Raw genomic sequence first — 17,944 nt, 5'->3', positions numbered from 1 at the left:
ATTTTCCGAAATCAGCACCAGGCGGTAGTTGGACCAGAAAGGGGGGGCAGTATGAGGATTTTTCTGCAGGGACTTTCATTTTACGTACGATCACATTTTCGAACCCAAGCGCGGCAAATTCAGCAGATAGTGCATCCTCGACGTAGTTAGGTAAACCGAAGATTACTGCTTTGTACAACTTCTCATCCTTTCGCGAGTAAGTGTGAAAAGCTATGTCCTTGGTACGCAGACCGTCTTTGATGGCTTGATGGCTTTCTGATGTGTGGCAGATGACAGCTACTCGATTATTACGTCTATACTGCAGATGAAAGTTTTTCGAGTAAGACGTGATTGTGGTTCTGATGAACTCGTGCGTCCAGGTCGGTTCAATGTTCAAGATGATAGGAGGGATGCGGCTTGGCTTTTGCGTGACGGCATCACGAAGTCTTGCGCTGGGGTCAGTAGCCGATAATTGGTTGCCAGGTAGATAACTAAAACTGTTGCTAGTCTTGACTGGTTCCGGTAGGTTTTGTTCGGCTTGACGCGCACTTCTTTTGGGAATTTTCCATTCGCTTGTTTTAATAGGACCTTCGAGAGGCCGTTTGCCAACTGAGTTGGACCGTGTTAGAAAGCGATCCATGTCGATAATTTTTTATCGAGCGTATTCCCATCACTAGTAGCGATGCGAAGTTAGTAGGTGGGGTTATAGGTAAGACGTGCGAACGATGCAAGCGCGCGCGCCGAACCGTTTACTATTACTTCCTTGTTTAACATTGGTGTACTTCAGGAGACATAATTAAAAGTCAGCGGCTTCGCTCGCGGTCCCGTGGGATAAAAAGTGTCCTATGTGTTCCAGATCATAACCTACTCCTGTCACAAATTTGATCTCGATCGCTTTAGCCGTAAATTCCTAACCCCCAAAAGGCCGGCAACGCACTTATAACATCTCTGATGTTTCGGGTGTCCATGGGCGACAGCGATTGCTTACTATCAGGTGATCTGTCTGCTCGTTTACTAGCTTATAAAAAACTTTCGCTTTTATAATTAGGATTACGCACGTTAAATGTACACAATGACTGCGTAATTACAATTATGAAAACCTTCCACAAACGCTGTATACGTATTGTAGACACACTTCAAACTCGTGTGCAATAAAATGAGTTTATAGCCGTTTAGTTTGGCTGTAATTAGTTGACACTCGGATTGTTTGGCAACCACTAATGTACCGTTCATTATCAGTATCGTTCGCTAACTACTCGCCGATATTGTTTTCTAAAATGTTTAATGTTGTATGAAATGACCACAACCGCAATCGTTTAAAATAATTGTTGTCTAATATTAGCATAATAATATGTATTAATGATACCTCAATTAAACATTAAAAATGTTAATTGTTAGTTACTAGTGACCCGCCCCAGCTTCGTATGGGTGTAATTATTATGCATGTATTATACGTATAAACCTTTCTCTTGGATCACTCTATCTATTAAAAAAACCGCATCAAAATCCGTTGCGTAGTTGTAAAGATTTAAGCATACAAAAGGACATAGGGACAGAGAAAGCGACTTTGTTTTATACTATGTAGTGATAGTATTTATTTTTCTCTTCTCGAGAATTTCTATACCGATAATCCTATGATTTCATGTCATGTAGTAACTAATGAAAGTACCTGAAAATGAATTATTTTTAAGTATTGTGTGGAAATTTGTTTAGGGCTATAATTTGTACGTTGTAATCGTGTTTCAGTGAGTGAAAATAGACTGCCTTGTGAATAAATAAGGGAAAGTTCAAGTTTCTTCGAAGGCCATGTATTATTAACTGTATGGCTATCTTAGACTTCAGAGGGCTTAGTACGAGTTTGTTTTACGTTTAACGAGATCGATACGAGAGCGCGTTTGGCGCTCTGATTGGTTGGTTCATTCGCGCCGGCCAATCAGAGCGCCGAACGCGTTCTCGTTTCGTTTTCGTTCGACGTAAAGCAAACTTGTACTAAGGGTACAGATCGGATGCGTGTTTCACTGTCGTTCATAAAGGAATTCTATTTATATTGACTAACAGACAATATTTTTTATGTGATTTATAAGCTTTTCATTCGTAGTTCTTCCATAGGTAACTGCGGATATAGATTTTAAACCTTTTTACTTTGTAATAAGGTTGATAATCTTTTGATATTTAATTATATCATTTGGTGTCTATGAAAGTATATGATGAGAAAAGAAGATAAATCACGCTATTGTTCTTTGAAGTAGAAGGCAAGTAGTACTTGAGAGTTGATACCTCTGAACCTGTAAACTGGTTTTGAGATAACCTTATTTTCTTAACTAACTTTTTTCAGCGGCTACGCTCGCGTTTCCGTGGCATAAAAAGTATCCTATCACACTGTCAGCTTATACCCTGCCTGTATACCAAATTTCACCAAAATCCGTTCAGTAGTTTCAGTGTGATTGACGGACAAATATCCAAACAGACAAACTTTCACATTTATGATATTAGAGTGATTAGAAACACAAATCGTTACCTATAGTATGTTTATGGCCATTATTATAGTATCATATTATGTAAAATTAAGTAAAATTTAGTTTTCGTGTCTTAAAACCTCTTACTTTCTAACAAATTATTTGAATACACATATTTATAAATACTTTTTATTCATAATTTCGTTACAAAACAAATTAAAACTAATATTAGTTTTCCATAATCACGAATAAGATCGTGTGGTACAGGTAGCTGAGTAAATCGTCCGGTCGCATGTTGTGTAACACTCACTCACTCACGCAAGCAGTGTGACACTCACTCACTCACGCAAGCAGTGTAACACTCACTCACTCACGCAAGCAGTGTGACACGTGCGTGAGGTCACTGCTTATCACGATATGTTCACTACGACCATGGGGTACAACAAATAGGGGCTGTGATTTTGACCATAATCATGAGTAAACAAGTACGCATAAACTATTGCTGTGGGTAATGTAATGAGATGTAAATAATTATGCTACTCAATTTGTAAATAATTGACAATTTGATTTCAATTCATTGGAATTGTAAGTTATAAGTATCGGAGATGCGGACTGTCTAGCGGGTTTACTGGGGCTCTGGCTAAAAAAGCAGGGATAGGAACGGGGTGGTTTTTAGTCAGTAAGAGTCTGACGCTCCCTCTCGCCTCGCTCAAGATGGGAGAAGTCATTGGATGATTTTCCGCCCTCAAAAAAGGCGTATAAGTACCGTATTCACTGTTAAATTATATTAAATGACAATATATTGTAAAAAAAAGCAATGGAAGGTAATTGTGGTAATAGAGTAATTAATTAAAATTTTGGCCAGTTTGGTAATAAAACAAATTGGTATTTTTATATCGAGGGTTTACGAGTGTCATTTAATTTCTCATCTGTTGATCTTTGTCGAACATAAAAGTAGATTATTTTCATGTACGTACGTTTATTGTGTTTGCAATGCAATAAAAAGTGCTCATAAAGTGCGTGGTCCATAGAGGGAAGCGTCCAAAACGTCCGACTAATCGCAGCTGGGCCAATTAAGCCTAATGCGATTTTTATCAGCGATTCTGCGCAGATGATTACATCTCTAGGGACTGCCGACGCAAGTTATCGTCCAGGAGGGGAAATCTTACGTGATAGTTATTGGAACTACGAAGCCGGTGTAGAATATTAATGTTTCCTAATATCACGATGGTTATTTCATTTCTGTTGGTGCACGCAGTAAATTATTTATACGTTCATGATATAACATTGTTTTAATGGCTGCAGAAATGTGATCTTTATGACGTTTCGATTCTGGGACGATTATAATAATAATAATAATAATAATAATAATCATTTATTCATTTAACAAAGTGCACACTAAAATACAAAATTATTTCTTAAAATCTAAACATATCTGCTGACATTATAATTGCCTGAACTAGGTTGAACCTGTGTCTCAGGCGGAAAAAGAGCTTATATGATAATTTGACAATATAAATTAACAATCTAATATACTAATAATTAAATAACTAACATCCATTAAAATACATATTTTTGCTTATACCTAATACCTACATTATCCATTATTGTTTGCATCTGCAGTTTTATTTGCACACTGTAAGTAGGTTATCCGTGCGGTCATAAGACAGACTTTGCAGATAATTAAAAACACTTTTTCTGCATTTAAAGTAGTTTAGGCTATAAATACTTAGTTCACTATTTAGTTTATTATACAGAAATGGGCCTAAAAATCTAAAGAATCTATTCGTATACATATATTTAGAGGTGGAGTTTGAACTGCAAACTATATCTTTACGTCTTTTGTTAGTAATGTTAGAATTATTGTAGGAAAGCTGAGAGTGTTGTTTTAGTATTACGTGCAAGATAAATAATTGCCTTACAGTTAAAACATTGCAGGATTTATATAACTGATCTGTGGGAAAGAGGAAAGGATGGAAGTGGGCTACTTTTAAAATTGCTCTCTGGGCTCGTTCGAGGGGAAGCATTGTAGTTTTTGGTGCTCCTCCCCAAGAAGTAATACAATATGTAAGGATGGACTGACAGAGGGCCAGATAAATTTGCGTTATTAGCTTAGGGTCTGCGATTGTGCGTAGTTTTTTAAATACAAACATTAATTTCCGTACTCTAGACACCAAGCTCTCGATGTGTTGTTTAAAGGAAAGAGTATCGTCAATTATAATACCCAGGTATTTAATGTTATTTGTTTTAAGGACTTTAGGACAATGACATGAGTTGATTAAAGGATTACTACATTGATGTGCGTATAGATGGGTGTTAGTATTTTTATTTTGACTTTTGCGCATGGAAAAGTGTATAAATTTCGTTTTATCAACATTAAGGGTTAGTAGATTGCTTTTGAGCCAGTTAGTGACAACATTAAAACCTTTTTGTGCGCTCTTGTAGAGTTCATCAGTAGTTTTCGCAGTAAAAATTAGCGCTGTGTCGTCGGCGTATGAAATTATTTTGCCGTTTTCTATATCTAGATTACATAGGTCATTTAATAATATCAGCCGAGACTTTGTCAATATATATAGATTTTGTTGTGTTGGTTGTGTCTACAGAGTTGTTTATTGTCTGTCAACGAAGTCAAATTGTGCAGTTCCAATTCAATAAATTAATCGAGTCCAATATGAAGAAGTTTATAAGTTGCTATTTGTGTTAACTGTGCTCAATTCTCAGCCACGGAGCAATGAACCTTAACAATAAAAAATAAAGTTCATAATTGAAGTAAATCTTTAGAACAATTTCTCTTTGTTAGATTTGCATAAGATTGAACTGATTGTAGTCTGTAGGACAGTAGACATTTGTTAAGAATCTAGTTTGCATAAATTACTAGGTTTGAATCACGACTGAAGTAAAACAATTTAAGTGTACTCGTAACTAACACGTTACTAACCTGCATTGAGCAAGCGTGGTGATTAATGCTCAAGTCTTCTCTGTGTGAGAAGAGGCCTTTGGTCAGCAGTGGCCACTTATAGGCTGATGTTGATGATGATGATGAACTAGCACGTTATTAATAAATTCTAATGACAACTATTGCTTATATGAATTAATTTACTAGCTATTGTTATTCATTAATCTATGTATTGGATACTATTGAATTCAGAGAAAATATGCTGTAGAGAAGTCGAAATGAAGGTTTAACAATAAATGAGACAACAATATAACTTAAGTTATTTCATGTAAGATGTTCTTGTACATGAAATATTTCAGTACACAATCTATTATTGTGTAGAGGCTTATAACTAAGCTCTATAGGTGCACTATAACTACCTTTACGGAGGCAGAGGTAGTAACCTTGACCGTTTTATGTCAACGTATATGTATAAAGGTCATACGTACTATTTTTCTGACCGTAGTTTTTCTCTAACTTGGTCTTATTTTTATTCGTAGAATAAAACTAGGTACTCACTCGCAGTTCCACTTTTTTTTGGGGGAGGAAAATCATCCAATGTTTTAATCTGTTCTGGCTAATCTCTAAAATGGCAGGACCGATTTTGACGGGATTCTTATTGGCAGGTAACTCATGTACTAAGGAGTAAATTAGGCTACTTTTATTAGTCACATAGTCCGTAATCCATGAGTTTTTTTTTTTGAGGGGGGAAAATCATCCAATTACTTCTCCCGCTTTGGTTGAGGCGGGAGGGAGTGTCAGACTCTTACTGACTAAAAACCACCCCGTTCTTTCTCCTGCTTTGAGCCAGAGCCCCGGTAACCATTTACGTTATGAGCTAGTGTTAAATAAATGTCTATCTGCCGCACTCAGAGACATTTAATGATTACTTAAACTATTCCTTAGTAACGATTTTGTACCGAAAACAATTGCGAAGGACTAGATTAACCTTTCGTGTGCCGGAACGCAGATCTACGCGAGACACAATGTGTTTTCTATTGTTGTCTTATATACGGCATACGAGAGGTTAAGTAACCATTAAATGACTCTGAGTACGGCGGTATGACTGAAATCTCTTCGTACATTAGCTTTCCTAGCGCAATAACACCATAACTCCACTGGTGTAAATCTCGCAAACGATATATTCTCTAACTACGTGCCCGGATTGATAACTCTCATATATGCGAATACTACATTTATTGCTTATAATTCACCGTACATTATGATACGCTATAAACTATGAGTTTCGATACTGTAATGCTAGGAACATTTAAATAGAGTTTAATTAATATGGAAGATATTTTGATTCGAAATATCGCATGATGTCACGGTTTTTTTTTTGAGGGGGAAAAGCATCAAATTCCTTCCGCCTTGGTTGAGGCGAGAGGGACTGTCAGACTCTTACTGACTAAAAACCACTCCGTTCCTTCTCTTGCTATAAGCCGGAGCCTCGGTAACCTATTACGTTGTCCGCAGCTCCGGAATGTTGTCACGTTGTGCTACGAAATAAACTCCCAATCGTTAAACTTTAATCACTTTTACGTAAGATTTTTATTTAATAATTCGACATAACAAAAACTAATTATGTAACTGAAGAGCTAGAGTAGATTTTAATTTTTTATACTCTATCGTCATACCTATTAATTAATTCAATTATATTTCTACCAATAATTGTAGTTACTCGTAGCTCGTAGCAATCTCGTAGCGGGGCGTAGCGCGTAGCTCAATAGCTACGTTACGAACTAGAGTCGTAGTCGTAACTATCTACCTAGCGGGTTTACTGGGGTTCCGGCTCGAAAAGCAGGGGTAGTGGTATTTAGTCTGTAAGAGACTGACACTCGCTCTCGTCTTACATAAGGCGGGAGAAGTTATCGAATGATTTCCTCCCCCCCCCCCCCAAAAAATTCGTAACTATAAATTTTACTTAAATATACGGTTTTCCCTCGTTAAGAAAGTAAGTCATTAAAAAAAGAAACCTTTATTTCTGAACATAATATAAATCTCTTTACACGGAAGGAAGCATAATAAAAAAATAAGCGAAATATTATAAAATTATGCATAACGAGTGAATTTTAAAACGTCTTCGACCGTCAGTTGTAGTGGTTTGTTCCAGGCACTTGCCACTCCGGGATACCCATGAGTGCAATTATGTAAATATTCCCTCCCCCTCCCCCCCACTGACATTGCTCCAGGGACGTCAGCTGTCGTGGTGGACGGTAGCCGTTCGGGAATGGAACTTAACAATTTTCCTATTAACAGCATTACGGAAAACCCGAGCAAACCTAAACTTGAATTCTAGGAACATATAAATTAAATGCCAGTTAAAATTGTAGTGCAATTTAAAGCAATGTTTTAGTATCTCATGCATATATATATTGTTAAAGTCTTTAAAGTGCATTTTAATTGACTATTAAACACGGCTCATTTATTTTCGAATGCTATAAAATTTATTATTGCTCTGCAGTCGAAGATAATTATGTAAATAGAATGGTACTAAACTTACTATTCTTGTCTTGATATTTTATGATGTAGTTAGTGACACGTCACATAGATTGTTAGTTTATAATATACTAAACATTAACTTAACTAAAAACCACGGTTTACTCACGTAAATTAATAGAGAAAAGCTCTACTAGTCTCGAGTCAGAGAGGGACTCTACAACATGAGCAGCGTGCGCAGACGCGGCGACTGTAGTATTTCGTAGAGCTTTTCTCCATTAATTTACGTGAGTAAACCGTGATTTTTACTTAATTTAGTATGTCTCACGATAGTTATTATAAATATTTATTAAACACGTTAACTACCACATAGGTCATTGGTGTGCGGAGTTAGCGGAAGATTTGCCTTAAACAGTTTTCTGATAGCAGTTAAATAAAGTCTTAAGTGAATATGTGCGATGTCCCTATGTATTGTACACTACACACTATCATTGTTAGCGGAATGCATTGTAACATCTATAAAAGCTTATAATTATTTAATTACCTTTTAGTATTTTAATAAGCTTATACTGACGTTGAAATAACTTACTTACAATATAACTCTCAGTTCAGTCTGTCACATTATCCCTAGGAGGCCAAGTTAAGGCCACAGAGTCTATAATTCAGTCAAAACGTTCACTATTCTGGCAGTGTTAATCTCTTTACGTATTTACGTCGGTCAGCCATTGGATTGCAAGTTGCATCACCTGGCCTTAGTTTGACTGCATTGTTTCATTTCCTACGATATTGCTCTAGGCACGGCTTTAATTAGTTTATTTTAACTTGATTTACAATTTGAGTGTTGGTAGATTTGAGTGTAATAATAAGTCAGGGGGGGCCTACTCCGGTTCTCGAATACGAAGTTTCGTTTAATCTTCGGCCGTAGGTTTTATTGATTTACTAATAGAATTACTTGAAATAACGTTTTATTTTTAATTTCTTAATAAATTTCGCAATAAATAGAATTGTAGTATTTCATTTTTTTTAGAAAGTTCGCCTGCACATGTTTTAACTGTCCCACTGATGGGAAAAAGCCTCTTCTCATACGGAGAAGGAATGAGCATTAATCAACACCCTTTCTCACGGTGGATTGGCTTGACATAATATGTGGATTAGTTTTAATAATTTAAAATCTAATCGTAACACTTTACCCGACCCGGGATCTGAACCCGAGACCCCTTGTCAAGTCGCACTTCCGACCTCTCGACTAACAAGGCAGTTATACTGATAAATGGTAATTAAATGCAGACGCAATACGCGTGTAGAGCAAAAAGTTTAACTCATGTTAGCCATTAAACAATTGAAGAACATTGTGTAATCTGTTTGATAAAGATAGCGAGATCTCATCAGATTCATTGTGATTCTGTTTTGATTTGTGTTCGTGTTGTGTGCTTATCTCCGTAACGACTTAACTGATTCTGATGCATTTGTTTTATTAAATGTAAAGGTGAATATTTTTTAAAATTGAGTAATGGATTATTTTATTTTATTCGGTTAGTAAATAAAAGACATATCTTTATAATTACTATCGTGAGACATACTAAATTAACTAAAAATCAAAGTTTACTCACGTAAATCAATGGAGAAAAACTCGAGTCACAGAGGGACTCTTCATCATGAGCAGCATGCGCAGACGCGGTGACGTCGCGCAGCCTACTGACGTCAGAAGAGCTTTTCACAATTAATTTACGTGAGTAGACCGTGATTTGTAGTTAAGACATAATATATCAATAAACGACATATATTTTAGCGCACCAAGTCGCGTGGTAAAGTTAGTCGTGAGTACTATCTTTACTTTATAACTAAACAAAAAGTAAAACTACTCGTATATAGGCAAATAGATAATAGCTGGCCGATCTATAATCCACTTCAGAACCAACTTATTATTCAAGGCTTAACATAACAATTTTCGGAAACTTTCAGCGAACAAATTTTATTTTGTTCACAGCACATTCGTACTTACCTATACTTTACACAATATTGAAATGTAAGGAAAAGCAATTTTCCTGTGTGCCATTCAACTGTGTAATACTGAAAAAGTTACTAAAGAAAGACAGGTGATATTATGATCTTTGTAACTCGAGTTTCAATATTCAGTATGCCTTAGTACGAGTTTGTTATACGTTTAACGACATCGTTCGGCGCTCTGATTGGCCGGCGCGAATGAACCAACCAATCAAAGCGCCGAACGCGTACTCGTTTCGTTTTCGTTCAACGTAAAGCAAACTCGTACTAAGGGTACAATAACCTGAAATCTCGTACAAGGTGTAATGCTTAGATTATTGTTACGTTTATGGTATGGTACCACGTAACCATTTCTTTCACTATATAGGTATTGTTTATGTTTGTGTGAGTGTATATTGAAATGGAGTTGTTTGGTCGTTGCAGAAATTATATGTTTGAATTAAATTATAACGTACCCAAGACAGGCTAAAATCCTAGTGTGAGGCAAAGTTTTTAATAAAACAAAAACTTCCGTATGACTTTAAGTTCACTCTTTTGCACAGTACAGATTCTTTTTTTTCCTACTAACTTTAAGACTTACATAGTTATATACGTTGTTATGTAAATAAATAAAAATATACAGAAGTGACTAGTACCACTATAAAATGCGCACACATTTTCTTCGAAATGCAGTAACTGCTGTGAAATGACGGAGCTGTTTTCCATTTGGTATGTGGCAGTTAAAGTATTAACCATTTAAGCCAGTGTTAAATAAACAGTCGCTTCACTGGACAGTCACACTGAAACCGTTTTAACTTCCAACTGTTTACTGTGACTTCCAAAGTTTAAACTTAACTGTGAATTTGGAGCCAATATTGAGCCATTGGCTTGACGTCATAGATAATGTTTAATTTCTTCAGTTTTAGTAAAGTTTGTCTATTAATATGATTAATGCGGTCACTTAGCTTCACTGGCGGACAGACTGACAGACAATTCAATTTGATATTTCAAAAGTTTATTGATTATTTATTTGTTGATTAAGAATTAATTTACATAAATGCATTGACTTTGACTTAATGTTAAAAATATATAAACAGGCTGCGTGACGTCACGTCATCGTGTCGGTCATCACGCATGTTGCTTATGGATTCCAGTCGTGATTTGAATCTAGTTGAGCAACCTCTTTAATCAGTTACGGGAGTGCGGTGTATTGTCTAATGTAATATGACATTTGTGAATGGGAGTTCGTATGTTAACTAATTAATGATTTCGGGTAAAATACATTTTTACAGTATCAATGATAACAAATAGGCGACTGTTGTTCAGTTATTGTTGAATTCTGATTTGACTGTCCTTGGTTGAAATAATTGGGGAGGAAAAAGGGTTCGACCTTAATTAAATGAAACAAATCGACAAATGAGGATGTAATCAATCCTTAATCTTTATTGTTAGTCGGTTTTTCAAACATTATTATTCTTTTAAATATTAAATCTACTATTATTTGAAAGAAGTCGTAATGTAATACAGAAAAGACAAGTACTATATTAATTTTAAAATGTTGAAAAGCTTTTGTTTAATATTAAACAATAACATCAAAGGTACAAACGTACGGATACGAATATTTTAATGAGAAATAAAAACAACCCCTTTTACTTAACTCGGGGCAAAGTTACGAAGTTATTTCAACTTCCTCGGTAAAAAGTATGCGGTATGCACTTGTAAATATTATGTTTTTTGCTCAAGTTTTTTATACAAAATAAGTAAAGTCAGCCTGTATAGGTATGTTTGTTATATCCGAATACCAGGACTGCATGTACAACCGCAAGTAGGTCAACTTATTCTGAACAATTTTTCTTTAATAGATTTCTGCCGGGAGGTAAGCGTTATTGCTGGAAGATCTGTTCTATTTTATTTTTTTTTGAGGGACGGAAAGTCATGCTATTACTTTCCCGCCTTGGGTGAGTCGAGAGGGAGTGTCAGACTCTTACTGACTAAAAACCACCTCGTTCCTTCTCCTGCTTTGAGCCGGAGCCTCGGTAACCTGTTACGTTGTCTGCAGCTCCGGAAGATCTATTCTTGGGCCGGGCAAGGAAAATCGCGGAGTCATGATAGGCATAGTATAGCTGAATATTGAAAAGTTGGTTTTAGATTCAATGTACAGCAAGCTCTCGGAAAATAAAAGACGGAATGCAATATTGTGGCATTCTGTGTCTTGTATACATTAAAGAAATTAGATTAGAGAAATATAGCTAGTACCGCATATGTAATAACGCTGAATTTAGTATAAGCTTGCTTGCTACCATCATATGTTACTGTTTTCTTAATGTAGGAAGTGGATGAGACGATGAAAGTGGACATTGTCTTGTCTGGGCGACCGTTACACTCAAATTGTGGCTGAAATATTAAAGTCCTGGACGATCTAACTGTCCCAGGTCAGGGTCCTGTGATGTATGAATGTGGTAATCTAAAAATAGGGTATTTGAAGGTTCTAATATAGGAAACAACCCACTTATATGTACAATTTATGTTTAGAAAAATGTATCAGAGAAATTGTAAACATATATTTTTTTAAAGAGTAACGAATGGAGTTTCGTTCTCGTTCTTCTCCATTCGAAGCTACACTTTGGAACGAGCAGCAGTTTTACTGACGGACAGACTGACAGACTATTATTTATTTCTTTATTTGTTGACATTTGAAAAGTACCTGTATACATTTTAATTGGAGTAAATGATTAGAGTTTTGTTTTTTTTTAATATAATTTTCAATACACTTGCTTTTTATTCCCAAAGAAGCATGGTGACATATTTAATTTTACACAATTATTCCACAGTAATACATGAGATGACACTATTGCCATGCACCGGGCAATAGTACAAATATTTATTCTACAACTGAGATTTCCAAAAACCCGGAATCAACTATCCGGACTGTTAAATAACCTATCACTGGACCAACAATACAAAGCTCCTATTAGTATCAAATGTCAGAAATCAAATCACATCGATATGTCTTATTTTGTTTCGCCCAATCACAATTGGCAGTCGAGTCCCTACGGACTAAAGATTCGTTCTCACCGGATTTAATGGCCGCTGTCGACTGGCTAGAAATAAAAATCGCATTTGCGATAATTGGTTTCGGCCCGGCGAACTGAACTGAACGTGGTTTTACATACTCGACTAGCTAAATGAGCGATCGTATCCGATTTTCTAGTTGCTACATGATATTTTTTTTATGAAAATATACCTATAGTGCAGTTTAGTTTATACCGCCGAAACACATTCTAATAAATTGACAAGCAATTTGATTTTTATAAACCTATTGTTTTATAATAGCTATCGTAAGTCATACTAAAGACACATTAATAATTATAAAAGACGGTTTACTCACGTACATTAATAGAGAAAAGCTCTACTAGTTTCGAGTCACAGAGGGACTCTTCATCTAGAGCAGCCTGCACAAATTTTACATTCTACGATAAAAGGGGTTGATTTTACATTTTATAAACTTGTTTTTCGTAATAATAGAAAACTATTTAACGTGTTTTCTTTGTACTTCTACTTTTAGTTAAGCAATTAAAAGCTCCAGAACTAATGGAGACAAATGAGTCTGCTATTGACTTTTCGAATGCAACTTGCAAAGCGCGATTACGACGCCAATCGAGATGTGTGCTCAATTAAGTGCAAATACAGCTCGTTTTCCAATCCTGCAGACTAACGTAGTGGGAATAATTAGACCCTGCAGCTTACAAGCTGTTGAGACTCTTGAGCTAGTTCCAACGAATACCGACCTCCATTCGACTACGCTGTGTGACTTGAGTTCAGCTCTAGTTGGTAACAATACCTCTAATCTGTATTGATGACGAAAATAACTTCGTACATACATACATATCGTCACGCCTATAATCCCCGAAGGGGTAGGCAGAGGTACACATTATGGCACGTAATGCCATTGTGTACACCCACTTTTCACAATTTATGTTGTAAGTCCCATGTAATAGGTGGTGTGTCTATTGCCAATTGAAAATAACTTCGCTTCTGAATAATTGCGAAGAGATGTTCAGTATTCAGTTTAAAACATTAATTTGTTGAATTAAACAAGTGTGACGATTAATTATTATGTTATCGGCTTACTCACGTACTGTTTTGACGATTAACTCGACTAGTTTCAAGCCATGCAAGAGGCTCATATTCATGAGGAGCATTTCGCGACACACGACGCGGCGATTGTCACGATGCTACTATACTAGAGTAGCATCGTTTAGTATGTCTCACGAAAGTTACAATAAAATTAAAGTGTGACGATTTTCATATGACTAGCAACACATGAAATACATTAACGGAATTAATCATATAACCAATGAGTGTCACAGACAGACCACTCCATTACTCGAAAACGTCGGCGCACAAAATTAGGAATATTTCACGATCCACCGAACATAAATGTGTACACAAATACAATTGCTATATCAGATTCCAGTTGTATTTAATGGCGCGTCATCGTCCATCATTATTTTGTGTTTTCCCTTTTGGAAATACATAGTCAAAACCGATGTATATTTGGGGTACAAAGAGATTTATCAGTCATGAAATTGTTACTGAGTTATATGTTTAGAATAGAAGGACTTTTTAGTAATCGTTTTGGCTGCTTATCGTTACATTACATTACACGGTACATATACTATACATAAACTATAAAAAAATTGCATTATTAAAAAATATACATAAGAATTCAATATTTATTTTATGTAATTATAGTTTTAATTAACTGCTTTAAGGCTAACGTTGCATGAATAACACGAAAACTAAAACCATTAAAATCATAAAAACAAAAAATGTGTAGCGTTTTTCAGGACCATTCCGTTTGTCACCCTGTATTTGCTTAGCTCATTAACAAAGTACCAACTCGACTCCAAACGATTTAAACAGTTGTTTTTAATACGAGTTTAAATCGATATAGAGAGTGCCGAATCAATTTAACACCAGTTTAAGTTGCACAAATAGAAACATGTATTTTGTAGTAATTTAGTCTCACTTGTTAAACTAAACGCTGTAGCAATTTCATAACACTATTCGAATTAGTTCAATAATACTTTTTTATTTTATAACGTCACGCCTTTAATCCTCGAAGGGGTAGGCAGAGTCAATGTACACCCACATTTCACAATTTATGTTGTAAGTCCCATGTAATAGGTGGTGAGCCTACTGCCATATACCGGGCATATTTTCAGACTCAGTGCTACCACTGAGAAATTTCGGAAAACCGAAAAAGTCCATTAATTCTTCGCGCGACCCGGGTATCGAACCCAAGACCCCTTGCCTGGCAGACGCACTTGCAAACACTCGGCCAACGAGGCAGTCAATCGAATAATATCGATTACAAGTTTGAACGATGGTAGGGCCTAGTTGCTATATGCAATTTGAATGTGCTCGACCGAGAAAGTGAATTCTCGTGGAAACCAGTGTGAACTGGTAACATAATGTCACTGGTTCGTCTAGTAAGTGATCCTCTCATCTATCAGTTTTACCAGACTCACCAAAGATGGTGGCATTATTAAACAGTTCTGTCATTTCAAATATATTAACGGCTAATTCCAATACCCTATCTATCTGTAGACTTGCTTACCAGAGATACAATTTCGACATAGGCTCCATACAAAATGTGTCAAAATTATATCTCTAGTAGGCAAATGTATAGATACATAGATTATTGAAATTGGCCATTAGATACGGCCTTTAGATTATAGTCAGGCAGCCTAAACAATTTGTTGTTAGTAGTACAAAAATAGGAAATAAAGATACAAGGTTATTTGTTAATGGTTTATTATAATACACTTACCATTACATTAAGGTTTTAATAAAAAAGTTGAATGAGGCCTGGTGACAGTCTTCACATGTGGTGGAGCATCTGGAAAAGAAGGATAGCAATGTTATAAAAGTCAGTGGAAAAAGTAGGCATTCTCCATAGTAATATGACATGTATGGTATGTAATATAATGTATGAATGAACATAGTAAAAACCGGCAAAGGAAAAAGTACTCTCTCCCTCCATAGTATGACACCTATATGTATATCGCCTGGATTTTATCACCTGCCAATTTTTTCTGAGACTCATTTTTTAATAAAACAAAAGAAAGACGTTTAAAAAACATTTAAAGGATCAAAAAGATTTAATTTCTTTTTATTTAAAAATGGAACGCTTGAAGGATCGTTACCAAAAAAAAAAGAAATTATCAAAACAGGCTGTATATTATTTAACAGGTACCATATTTGTGTTTAACACTATTCAGCTAATTAAGCCAACCTTTTCGAGTATTCTCAGAAATTTCTGTTTTAAACAAACAATCCCGTTGCCATAGCAACAGAAATGGCGTCACAGCTACAATAACATCATTATTTACACCCGTAAAATGTCTGTAAAGTTTAACTCACTAACTTTAGGCTCCCTGGCGTCATTTCAATTAACCTAACTATTGTTTTAGGGCCCTAGAACTTGTATTTTCATAGCCTAATTAATTTTCATGTTTGTGTCCCTACTAGAATAGAATTTGTATGGTTTACTTGGTTTAATTCATGGCTAATGTAATAGAAATTGATTAAAAGAAAATAAGAACTTTGACATCTACATAATTATCAATATTCAATACAAAATAATTTAGTTTTTAATACATTGAACGCCGTGGTGGTCACCGGTGACCGACGTTAGCGGAAGATTTGCCTTCAACAGTTTTCTATTGGCAGTCAAAGACTTAATTAAACAAAGAAACTCTATAACTTCACATTACTACTAGGCTCATAGATTAAAAATAACATTCGTTACTAACCAATAAGTGACGTTAGTTTGTTTGCCACGTAATTAATCATTCTGTGGTTCAGTAATAAGACTTAAAATAACTTGGCTACCGACATTTAATTGATGGACTTTGTCGCTTTCAATAACAAATGAATGAGTTTATTTCCAGCCTCGTTTGAAGTAAATATTTGGTTTATTTATTAAGGAATTAGGTTAACTGAGTTGAATACTGTTATTCTATATTAATAAAGGGGACAGTTTTGTTTCTTTTAAATAAATATAATAAGGTAAGAAACTAATGCACAGATTTAAAACTTCTCTCATCTAAGACCATCTGAAGTGTGGGAGAGCCATGCTTCGGCATGAATGGGCCGGCTCGACCGGAGTGATACCGCGGCCTCACAGAAAACCGACGTAAAACAACGCTTGCGTTATGTTTTGTTGTGTGAGTGAGATTACCGGAAGCTCAATTACTCCCTTCAATCCCTGATTCCCCAACAACCTTTAAATTCCTAACTCCAGAAAGGCCGGCAACGCACGTGTACCTCCTCTGGTGTTATGGTCAGCGGCGATTGCTTACCATCAGGTGATCCGTCTCGTGATCGAGCTCGTTTACTGGCGTATACCATAAAATAATGAAAGCACCATTTCAGAAAGCGACATACGTCATTTTATTTTATACCCATATTCCTACCTGATCAGAAACGGAAAAAAATCTTCTAAATTCCGTACAAAGTTGTAGAAGTTAGCATAGTATAGTATACATTATAATTTGATTTATTCAAGGCATGGCAAGGGCTCATTGGCCATAAATTAGAAACAATTTAGTAAGAACGAAGAAGAGATCCAGGGAAATGTGGCAACCAAAGTAAATTAAAAGTAATAAATAATTTGGTCGATTAAATGACCATCGTCCCCAATTTGTGTTATTGATTTATTTGTGTCATTAATTAATGTATATTTAGTAGGCCATTATTTATTTATAGCGACGGGCGGTATGGTAACAGTATTACTTTTACTTTAATTAATGACTTGTCCTTGCTGTCAGTCTTTGTTGTCATATGAATGTATTTGACATATCCATGTTTAACCATTTTTTTGACTATTTGCGGGTTGTGGATATCAGATGACAGTTTTTTGCTTCATGTAGGGAACTAATATATAAGTGAAGGTTGTAGTCTTAGTTTTTTTTTATGGAATATGCAAACGAGCAGACGGGTCAACTGATGGTAAGCGATCAGCGCCGCCCATGGACACCCGCAACACCAGTGGAGACATAGATGCGTTGCCGGCCTTTTAAAAAGGAATACGTTCTTTTCTTAGTTCCGAAACCTAACTAATTATGATGAATATTATGAAATA

General features: G+C 35.7%; 2 protein-coding genes across 2 annotated transcripts in view; one reads left to right on the top strand and one right to left on the bottom strand.

Annotated features, from left to right (window-relative positions):
- Window positions 1-17,944, bottom strand: part of LOC118265933 (probable beta-hexosaminidase fdl) — a 95,249-nt gene that overhangs the window by 42,381 nt on the left and 34,924 nt on the right. Inside the window, exon 3 of the mRNA XM_035579226.2 lies at window positions 15,629-15,697. The gene's annotated coding sequence lies outside the window, so the exon portion shown is untranslated. The remainder of the gene's footprint in view (window positions 1-15,628; window positions 15,698-17,944) is intronic.
- LOC118265935 (uncharacterized) overlaps window positions 1-17,944 on the top strand; it is a 38,088-nt gene that overhangs the window by 16,853 nt on the left and 3,291 nt on the right. The gene's annotated exons all lie outside the window — the stretch shown is intronic.

The sequence above is a fragment of the Spodoptera frugiperda genome, chromosome 7, assembly GCF_023101765.2.
Source record: "Spodoptera frugiperda isolate SF20-4 chromosome 7, AGI-APGP_CSIRO_Sfru_2.0, whole genome shotgun sequence".
Lineage (NCBI taxonomy): Eukaryota > Metazoa > Arthropoda > Insecta > Lepidoptera > Noctuidae > Spodoptera > Spodoptera frugiperda.
This window is presented reverse-complemented; position numbering and strand designations above follow the sequence as displayed.